Consider the following 9671-nt stretch of genomic DNA (forward strand, 5'->3'; position numbering starts at 1 on the left):
GTTCATCCAGCTCTGCACCTTGTTGTCTCAGATTCTCCAGCATCTGCAGTTCCTACTATCTCTGATACATTTGGACTTAAGCTGCAGATCAACATTGATGCTACGGAATGACAAAATAGGCTCAAGGGGCTAAATTGCCAACCCTTCTTTGCTACTATTTGCAGCTTCTGCATTTTGCTGCCAGAAATTTCACTGAGGGAAAAGTGGATAAAGCTTCATTTACAGAAGGCCCCAGCTGCTTTTTTTATATTCACAATGACTCACTGTCTGGATGTTAACTGCATTTGGAGAATTACATTGCAAAAATGCTGAAAAAGTTTGACTGTGACTCGGTAGCAAAATGATGAATGGGGTAATATTAAATACCTGCCAGCACAGCAGCACTACAAATTTTAGTCAGCCTCACATGGGCAGCATTCAGATCTGACGCTTTAAGAGTATTTTATGCTTCAGAGTAAATCTGCCCTGTACCTCAGGACCATTCTAAAACAACGTATTTGCAGAACAAGCTTGTCAAATTAACACGAACTGCCTCATAGTACTGACAATTGGAATCAAAGATTTATTTTTAAAAGATACACAACATTCAGCTCCCAAGATGCTGAAACATTCAAGGGTTCAGCAAGAAGCAAGGGTCTAAACATAACCAATAAAAAACAGAAATTGCCAGTGCAACTCAGCAGTTCTGGCAGCACATTAGGAGGGTTCTAAAGAAGAATCACCAGACTCGAAACATGAACTCTGCTTTCCTCTCAGAGATGCTACCAGACCTGCTGAGTTTCTCCAGCAATTTCAATTTTTATTTCAGATCTCCAGCATCTGCAGCTTTTGTTTTATCAAAACATAACCAATTTCTCCATTTTATTTCGAAAGAATGACTTGATTTCACAGGTTTGTAGTCACACAACACCTTGTCCAAGTAGTCTATATTTACTTGAACCTAAAGCGACAGTCTTGACTGACTATTTCAGTTAAATGGCATCACAGTCTCTTCTGATCATATTCTCATTTAAACACACATTTTAGCTAACTCTGCCAAATAGGAATTTGATCAAGGATGTTTTATCTAATATATTTTGTACTATACCACACTGCATCTTTAGCCTCTCAGCTACCTAAGGAACACTCCAGTGTGAAGCAACTGATCATGGTAAATTGACGTAATGCATAAAAACTATTGCTATAGACAACTAAGCCAGTCAAAAGAGAATCAGAGATAGTAGGAACTGCAGATGCTGGAGAATCCAAGACAAGGTGCAGAGCTGGATGAACACAGCAGGCCAAGCAGCATCATAGGAGCAGAAAGGCTGACTTTGGGCCTAGACCCTTCATCAGAAATGAAGAAGGGTCTAGGCCCGAAACGTCAGCCTTTCTGCTCCTTGGCCTGCTGTGTTCATCCAGCTCTGCACCTTGTTGTCTAAGCCAGTCAAAACATGCTTTTAAGTAACCAATGAAGTGACAAACATACACAAAAATTGCTGTAAATTAACACAATGGTCATTTAATAGAATCAAGAATGTAAAGACTGGATGAAACCGAAGAATCTATTGAAGTTACACATCAGCAAAACTATACACCAGTCATTCTCCCATCTTTTGCAAATTTATACAATTTCCTCCTGAATACATATCAGTATCGGTCCTCTCAGGCAGTCGGTTTAATAGATTCCACCACAGTAGGTGGTGAATATATGGTCCACACTCTCCAGGTTGCATGCCCAAACATTGTTCTAAGCACACCAAGTACATTCTATAAACAACAGTTGCATTATGAAAGTAACACCCAGAGAGAAAACACTCATCTACAGAAGAGCCTGCTCATAGCAGTATGAACCAATTTTTAAATCAAAACCTTTAGATAGTATGAATTCCAATGAGATAGCAATGATTTTCCTCAAAATAACAAACAGTTAATCAGGACACAATGCTTGGAAACGTAATTACTAAAATAAAACCTTACCAACATTTCACAAGTGTAATTTTGAATAGGTGATAAAGCCCCAAAACCCACCATTTTAACCAAGGGATTGGTCATCTGTCACAAACATCTCCATCACCATTTAATGCGAAATTATGTTTCAAAATGTTTCTGTGAAACACTTGACAAGTTTTTAAAAGAGTTATGGGTGCTCAATAAAGTAAGTTATCCTTTTGACTATTTGCTTAGACAATCATGAAGGCCCCCCTTCCTAGCCTCACACTTCATTTGAGTCAGGTTAAACTCACCACCAACAGTTTCTCTGTAATGGGAACTCCGCTGGGACTAATAATGCTTCTTTCTGTTCACATTTGTGAAAAATATATTAAAAAGGGCAATTATAAATTCTGTCCTCCCAAATATGAAATGTGACTCGCGAGCATAATACCAAGATGGCAAGCTGGTAGTTACTGGTCAGTTACTGGTGATTGGGTGTCTTGAGGTTATGAATTAGATTTGCCACAAATGAAGCTGCAGTGTGCTGGTTAAAACAGTGAGATGGAATCATAGCAATTCGTCAAAATGATGATGCTGAGGTAAATCCTTCAGAGATTGTCTTCCATTGTTGATGACACCTTTCAAAAAAAAAGCTGTGAAACCATTGAAGATAAACCTCATCAGCTACGATTTTCATTCATAATTGATAATGCAACTTAAAAAAGTATTTTACAAACTTTGTATTTGGACAAAATCATTTCTTAGAACACTGTTACACCTCCAGCAGTAAGACGGAGAGACTGGTGAGGATGTGTTACAGTTAATGGACTTTACAACCTGGAAGCCGTAATTCATAATTCTTGGACAGGAGGTAACTAAGGGACATGATTGCTTTGAAGAGTTGGAAAATAAATATAGTGGTTGCCTGTTGGATGGTTGGCTAGATGACTGGTTTGCGATGCATGGTGATGCTAACAGGATTCAATTCCTCCATCACTGTGGTTACCCATTGAAGACTATTCCAATTTTGGCAAGGACACCAACAGGATTAAAGATTTCCCCCATTTAAGTGAGTAAAGAAAGAAAAAAAAGGAAAAACTAAATTCCTTGCAGAAATTGCATGAAAATAGCACAGTTTGCATTGGGCTGTCAGGTCATCTGTGGAATGTGTGCTTCCCACATCTGCCACTTCTGAAATTACTCCTACAAAGCCCCATGAATGTTCCTATTTTACTTTATGGCTCTATTGTATTATTTTACAAGCCATATACTATTTATATTCATTGATACCAGAAACACTTTCAGGAAATACTGTCCTTCTGTCTGCAAAAGCCAATTACACACCGATAATATTTGCAAAGGGATTACACAAGATTATTGGAAGGGTCCTGCTGCAATATCTAACATTTACAAGTGCTGTTCGCATGTGGGAAATCATTCTAATATAGCTCTGCAAGACTGAGAACCCAATAAAGTAGTTAATGTGGATAGAGTGCCTTCTGCGGTAATCAAAACAGCAAGCAAATTAGGAAGGCATAAAAAAAATGTAATCCAAAATATCCAAGACAAACTAAACATTAGCTTAGTAAATGGAAAATTCACTTAACCACTTGGACGTGATAGCCTGCAGGCCAACTCTGCATTAATTGATAACAGGTAAGCAGGAATGAATAGCAAATCATTAGACTTGGTTCTAGTTGACTACTCAGCTGGGGTTACTACAACAGACCCATTTTGCTGAAATATTCCTGGAAAGTGTGGGTGTGAGAACACCAAGTAAGGACAAGATTCAACTAGCTCTCACCCTACGATCAACAATTTACTAACAATCACAGAATGATCACAGAGTGTAGAGTGGTGGGGGAGACAAGATGTTGATAGTTCAGATTAAGTGATTGGAATGTGAGAATAACAGAACAATGGTGTGTCTAACTTCCAGATTTGAAAGGACAGTCCCACTGGGGTGGGGGGGGATGGCAGAGAGGACATGGTGACAGAGAACGTAACAAGCAAAGCTAAAAGAAAGGGAAGAAATGGGAGTTGGTTCATAATTTCAAATATTAAGTCCAGAAAGCTGTAAAGTGCCTAGTCTGAGGATGAGATGTTGCTCCTCCAGTTTTCACTGGTTTGCTTGAGCATTGCAGCATGCAGAGGACAGATAAGCGGGCATACAAGCAACACACTGTGTTAAAATGACCAGCTATGGGAAGGTCGGGGTCACGCTTGCTCACAGACTGAAGGTGTTCTGCAAAGCGGTCACCAAGTCTGCGTTTGGTTTCTCCAATGTTTGGGTGCAGCAAATACGATACACAAGATTGGAGGAGGTAGAGGTGAAATGCTGCTTCACCTGGAAAGACATTCAGTCAGCTTGAGGCTGTTGCTGGTGAAGCCAGATCAGCCCTTCATTTTTTCTGGCCCATTGGGATCCCATAAGAAATAGCCTCTCTTTGAGGTCTTCCGATCCTATGTCCACTTGCAAAACATTTCTCAGCCGGGTTTTGCACCCTATGCCCTCACATGATTTGGTGTAAAAATCACTGGGGCGCTAATTGTGCAATAAGGTCCGAACAATTGAGTATTATTAAAACCTTCGGCAGATGTTCGAACACTGAGAAAATGCTTGCACATCAGAACTGTTAAAAAAGCTATTCAGCCATGCTCAGCTGAGATCCCAGGCAAAAGGATGTCAAGTCCTCTTGTGAGTGGTTTTACACCGATGATGCCACACTAGCAGTCTGTATCCAGAAACGCTTTTAGTGGCCAAGGGACAGACTTTCTCACGCCTGTAGAGTTTGTGTGAACATCAACATCTGGAAGATTAGTACTATGGTCCAGTGTGGCGACATTCTGTTATCTACCAGCATAGATGTTCCCCTGAGGTACTTAAGCTCACCAGGAATCCTGTCACTTTATGTTGAAATTAACAGATGCATCGCAAACATTTGCGCAAACAGTAATCTGAATGAGAACACCAAACTGGAAGTCCACCAAACCCGTGTTCTCGGCACATGCTTCCACAGTATTGAGACCTGAGAAACGTACACTAAACAGGATAAAAGGCTGAAGACTTTCAACCTCCTCAGATGTATATTGCCAGAAAAATGTCACCAATCCAGAGGTCCTAGAGAATGCTAATTCCATCAGCATATACCTATGTAATCATATTTAATACAACAATTTATTTGCAATTCACTTATTTCCAAATATTTTTCAAAGTGTAATGGGACAATAAGCATAGAAGCTTCATTCATACCCTGAACACATGGTTTTAGTGAACTCTAACTCTTAATAAGTATACATTTTAGTATCAAGCAACAGGGAATGCCATGTTTGAACCCTGGGACTGTGCCGAGTTAATACTAAGTCTACAGCTGACCTAGGAATAATGGTAGTCAATAGGGAGGATCTGCATTTAAAGAAAACAAATTTTTCCATCTCTGGTTACTAATCCTGATGAAAAGACGCACTTAGATGTTGGCTAGGACAGGATGCAGTACAGCTTTGCTATGCCCCAGTGTCAAACAGCATTCACTGCCTAGATTTGCACATGAAGTGCAGACATTTCAGAAGGGAAGTGAAATCTAGCAAGGAGTACTGTACCCAACTTTCCAAGAATAGGAGTGGTTGTAAAGTGTTGAAATCTTTCACTTTCCTTGCCACCAGTTTGGACATAAAGACTGAAATGCATGAAAATGTCAATTTTGAGTGTTCTGTTTGTGTACATATGAATAAATAACTGAGTTGCAGATCCAGTCCTCAACAAAACACTTAACATGTTCACACCTTCTTTTTGTAGCAGCCTGTCAACATGTTATACACCTCTTTTCTTGGTGATGCATTGATAATTAGATTAAAACTGAAGAACTGCTTGTGTAATTGAATTACCACATGAGTAAATGCTACCAGTTGCCTTCTTCAAGCTGTAATCCACTCTGCTCTATTGTTATAGAAAAACTCACCAATGTAATTTTTAGTTCAGTAGAGATTAAAGTTCAATGTATTCTCTCCCAATCTTTTATTGGCAGGAAGATAATAAACGTAATGCCAAACTGGGGGTTATTTTATTCTGTGGGCTAAATTCCCAAGCTCAGTTCACACGGGACCCTTGCAGACAGGAATAGCTTTAATCTTTCTGCAGATTCACACAAAATAGTATTTTACTTTATTTGTAAATTGTAATTTCTTTATATCATTAAACCAGTGACCTCGAAAAACAGGAATGCACAAGTTTCAAAAAACCACAGGTTACTAAGAAACAGCTTGGTAATTAAAGACAAACAGCGCACCCTATAATCTGTGCTCTCAAGCACAATTCTTCCAGTCTGTTGATTTTAAAATTACCTTAAGATATTTTTACTTGGTAGAATACATAAAAACTCCTTGTGGATTGACAACGTTGATATACTACTTATTGTATTACACTAAAGACTCGATGTTTAAATCCTGTCATGGCATGGCAAATTATAGGATCAAAGTCAGAACCCACAACTCTTTTTGCGGTACATTGATGACATCATTGGTTATATTTTCTCTTCTCGCCTGGAATTGGCAAATTTATCAATTTCACTTCCGCTTTCCATCCTGCTCTCATCTTCATCTGGTCTACTTCTGACTGCTCCTTTCCCTACCTTGACGTTTTCATTTCTGGAGACAGGTTGGCCACCAACATCCACTACAAACTCAGCAACTCCCACAGTTACTATGATTATACAGGAAGCAGGGAATGAGGATATAAAGACTCTATTCCATTCTCCGAGTCTTTATGTCTCTATCACAATTGCTCCAATGATGCCAGCTTCTACGAGGGGGCCTCCAAAATGTCCATCTTCTTCCTCAACCGAGGATTCCCCACCACTGTGGTTGACTGGGCCCTCAGCTGGGTCCGACCCATCTTCTGAACTTCAGCCCTTCACCCCTTCTCTTCCCTCCCACTGACTGTAGGATTTCCCTGGTCCTCACTTACCACCCCATCAGCCTCTGCATCCAAAGGAATATTAGCTGCCATTTCTGCTATCTCTAGCAGGATGGCGCCACCACACATTCACATTCTCTTCCCTCGTCAGCCTTCCACAGGATTGATCCCTCCGGTACATTTTGGTCCACTCCTCCTCCATTCCCAACATGTCTCCACACCATCTTGGCACCTTCCCTTGCAATTGCAGAATGTGTAATACTTGCCCGTTTACTTCCTCCCTCCTCAGTATCCAAGGCTTCAGACACATCTTTACATCTTGTAGGTGAAGGGGCGATTTCACTGCACCTCACTCAATCTAGTCTACTGTATTTGCTACTCACAATGTAGCCTCCTCTACAGTGGGGAGATGAAATGCAGACTGAGTGACTGCTTTGCAGAACACCTATATTCTATCCACACAAATGACCGAGCTTCCTATTACCTTTAACATATACACTTCAACACGACCATGTTTCCTGGCCAACATCCATGCCTTGGGCTTGCTGCAGTGTTCATTTTCCTTTTGGGGACCCTGCAGCCTTCAGGACTCAATATCGAATTCAATAATTTTAGGGCCTAAGCATCATCTTCCAAGTCTTTACCCCAACCTCTACATACCAGGCCTTGTCATCACATGGGCTGCTACTACAAAGAACACATTATTAGCAAGTAATGGTCCTGTTTAGCAGCTTTTCATTTTCCAATGTTGGCCTTTACTTATTCCTTCATCTGCCCAACTGTTGTTCTCTCTCTCTCTCTGGGCGCCATCTCCACCTAATGTTTACTCCTCCTTCCTCTCCCCACTCCATCTTCAGCATATACACAAACTTTTTTTATAGGTACAATCAATTCTGAAGAAAGGTCACTGGACTCGAAACAGTAACTCAGATGCTGCCAGATCTGCTGAGTTTTTCCAACAAGCTCTGTGTTTCTGATTTTCATCATCCCCCATTTCTTTGTTTCTTTTTCATAAGTGTGGTGACTTGCGAGTAGCTGCTATCAAAATTCAACTTTGTCCCAGAAAAAATCCTTAACACATAACTAACCTGACCTACATGACTCAGTCCCACACAACAAGAATAATCTTAACGGCCATTGAATTGGTTTGACAACTCAATCCGAAGGACCACCAATTTCAGTGATAAATAGCAATGGACAACATACATGGCCCAGTCTCACCCATTATTCTGGAAAAATCGTAATCAAAATAACAGCATGCTCCAGGTAAACTGAACAGAAATGTTTGAAACGTGTAAATTGCAAATAAACAATTTCATTTCTAATAAGTTCAAACAAACCCGATTCTTAACCATAACAACAGTGATGAACATGCCTTTAGTTGTCAAGGCCTTGATCTCTGGAATTGTCATCCCAAACCTCAAACTCTCTCTCTTCTCCTTTAACCATGCTCCTTAAAATCTACCTCTTTAACCATGTTTTAGGCCAGCTGTCCTAATATCTCATGTTGCTTGGTGTCAAGTTTTGTTTAATAACATTCTTTTGACATGCTCTGGAATGTGTTACTATATTAAAGAGGTTATATAAAAAGCAAGTTGCTACCCAATAAGCATAAAACAGCCCTAACGGAGGAAAGGCAAGCTAAAAGGAACTTTAAAATAATCCTTTGTATGGCATGCAAAGCCAGAATATTAATGTAGATTTGTCCTTCTTGTAACCAACCACTTCTACACATTCTAACTAAAGAATAACTTTTAAATTACACAAATAAAGTTTGTAATTTACACTTTGGTCATTAAGGTTCATGCTACACTTTAAACATGTTTATCCACTATAACAGGGGAAGGCAGGCAGACATTTTTTTTAAACCACAGAGGGTGTACTCCTTCCACAAGTGTAAATGCTTGAATCATGCAGTGAGAGAGATTAACTGATCCAGTAAAGTTTGAAAGCTACTTTGAAGTTGTAAAATTTAACATGCTCCGCTAATGGCCTGGCACAAAACATATCGTTTTGTGCAACACAGAACCTTTAGCCAGCTGCTCTTAAACCTGACAACAATTCTGAGAGTTTAGATGAAACAAAAAATAACTGCGGAAGTTGGAAATCTGAAACGAAAACAGAAACTATTGGAGAAACTCAACAGGTCTGGCAGCATCTGTGGAAAGAAAGCAGAGTTAACATTTTGGGTCCAGTGACCCACCTTCAGAATTGGAAGAGCTTAATCGCCTTGAGGAAGACAGCTTGGTGGCTGTGAATTGAATACGCAACTTAACAATTAGCCATTTTTCCAGCTCACATATGTGTATGTTATTCTTACTGGAAACTGATGAGGTATCGTCCGTGGCTAAACAACACTCACTGTCTCAGTTCAAAAATTAGGCTGGCTACTTTAGTCTTAAAACAACTGTCAGCACCTTTAGAGCTATACCTCACCAACAGTCAGCATCTTCAAGACGACCAGGCAGGAAAAAGAAAAACAAAATTGAGGGACAGAGAAGAGGAAACCCAACAGTTCTTCAAATAAGAACAATTCAACATTTGAAGGCTATACAAATTAAAATACATAAACTAAAAAATAACAAAATAACAAATTACATCTATTACTAAAGCAAAATACTGCGGATACTAGAAATCGAAAATAAAAATACTGAAAATGCTGGAATAGTTATTAGGTCTAGAAGTACTTGGAGAAACAGAGTTAACATTTCACACCAACGATCTTGTGTCAGAGACAGTAGGAACTGCAGATGCTGGAGAATCCGAGACAACAAGGTGCAGAGCTGGATGAACACAGCAGGCCAAGCAGCGTCATAGGAGCAAAAAGGCTGACGTTTTGGGCCTA

The 9671-nt window shown here is 39.8% G+C and overlaps 1 protein-coding gene across 8 annotated transcripts in view; it reads right to left on the bottom strand.

Annotated features, from left to right (window-relative positions):
* prdm2a (PR domain containing 2, with ZNF domain a) overlaps positions 1–9671 on the bottom strand; it is a 144859-nt gene that overhangs the window by 15016 nt on the left and 120172 nt on the right. The gene's annotated exons all lie outside the window — the stretch shown is intronic.

Source organism: Rhincodon typus, chromosome 31 (assembly GCF_021869965.1).
Source record: "Rhincodon typus isolate 14 chromosome 31, sRhiTyp1.1, whole genome shotgun sequence".
NCBI lineage: Eukaryota > Metazoa > Chordata > Chondrichthyes > Orectolobiformes > Rhincodontidae > Rhincodon > Rhincodon typus.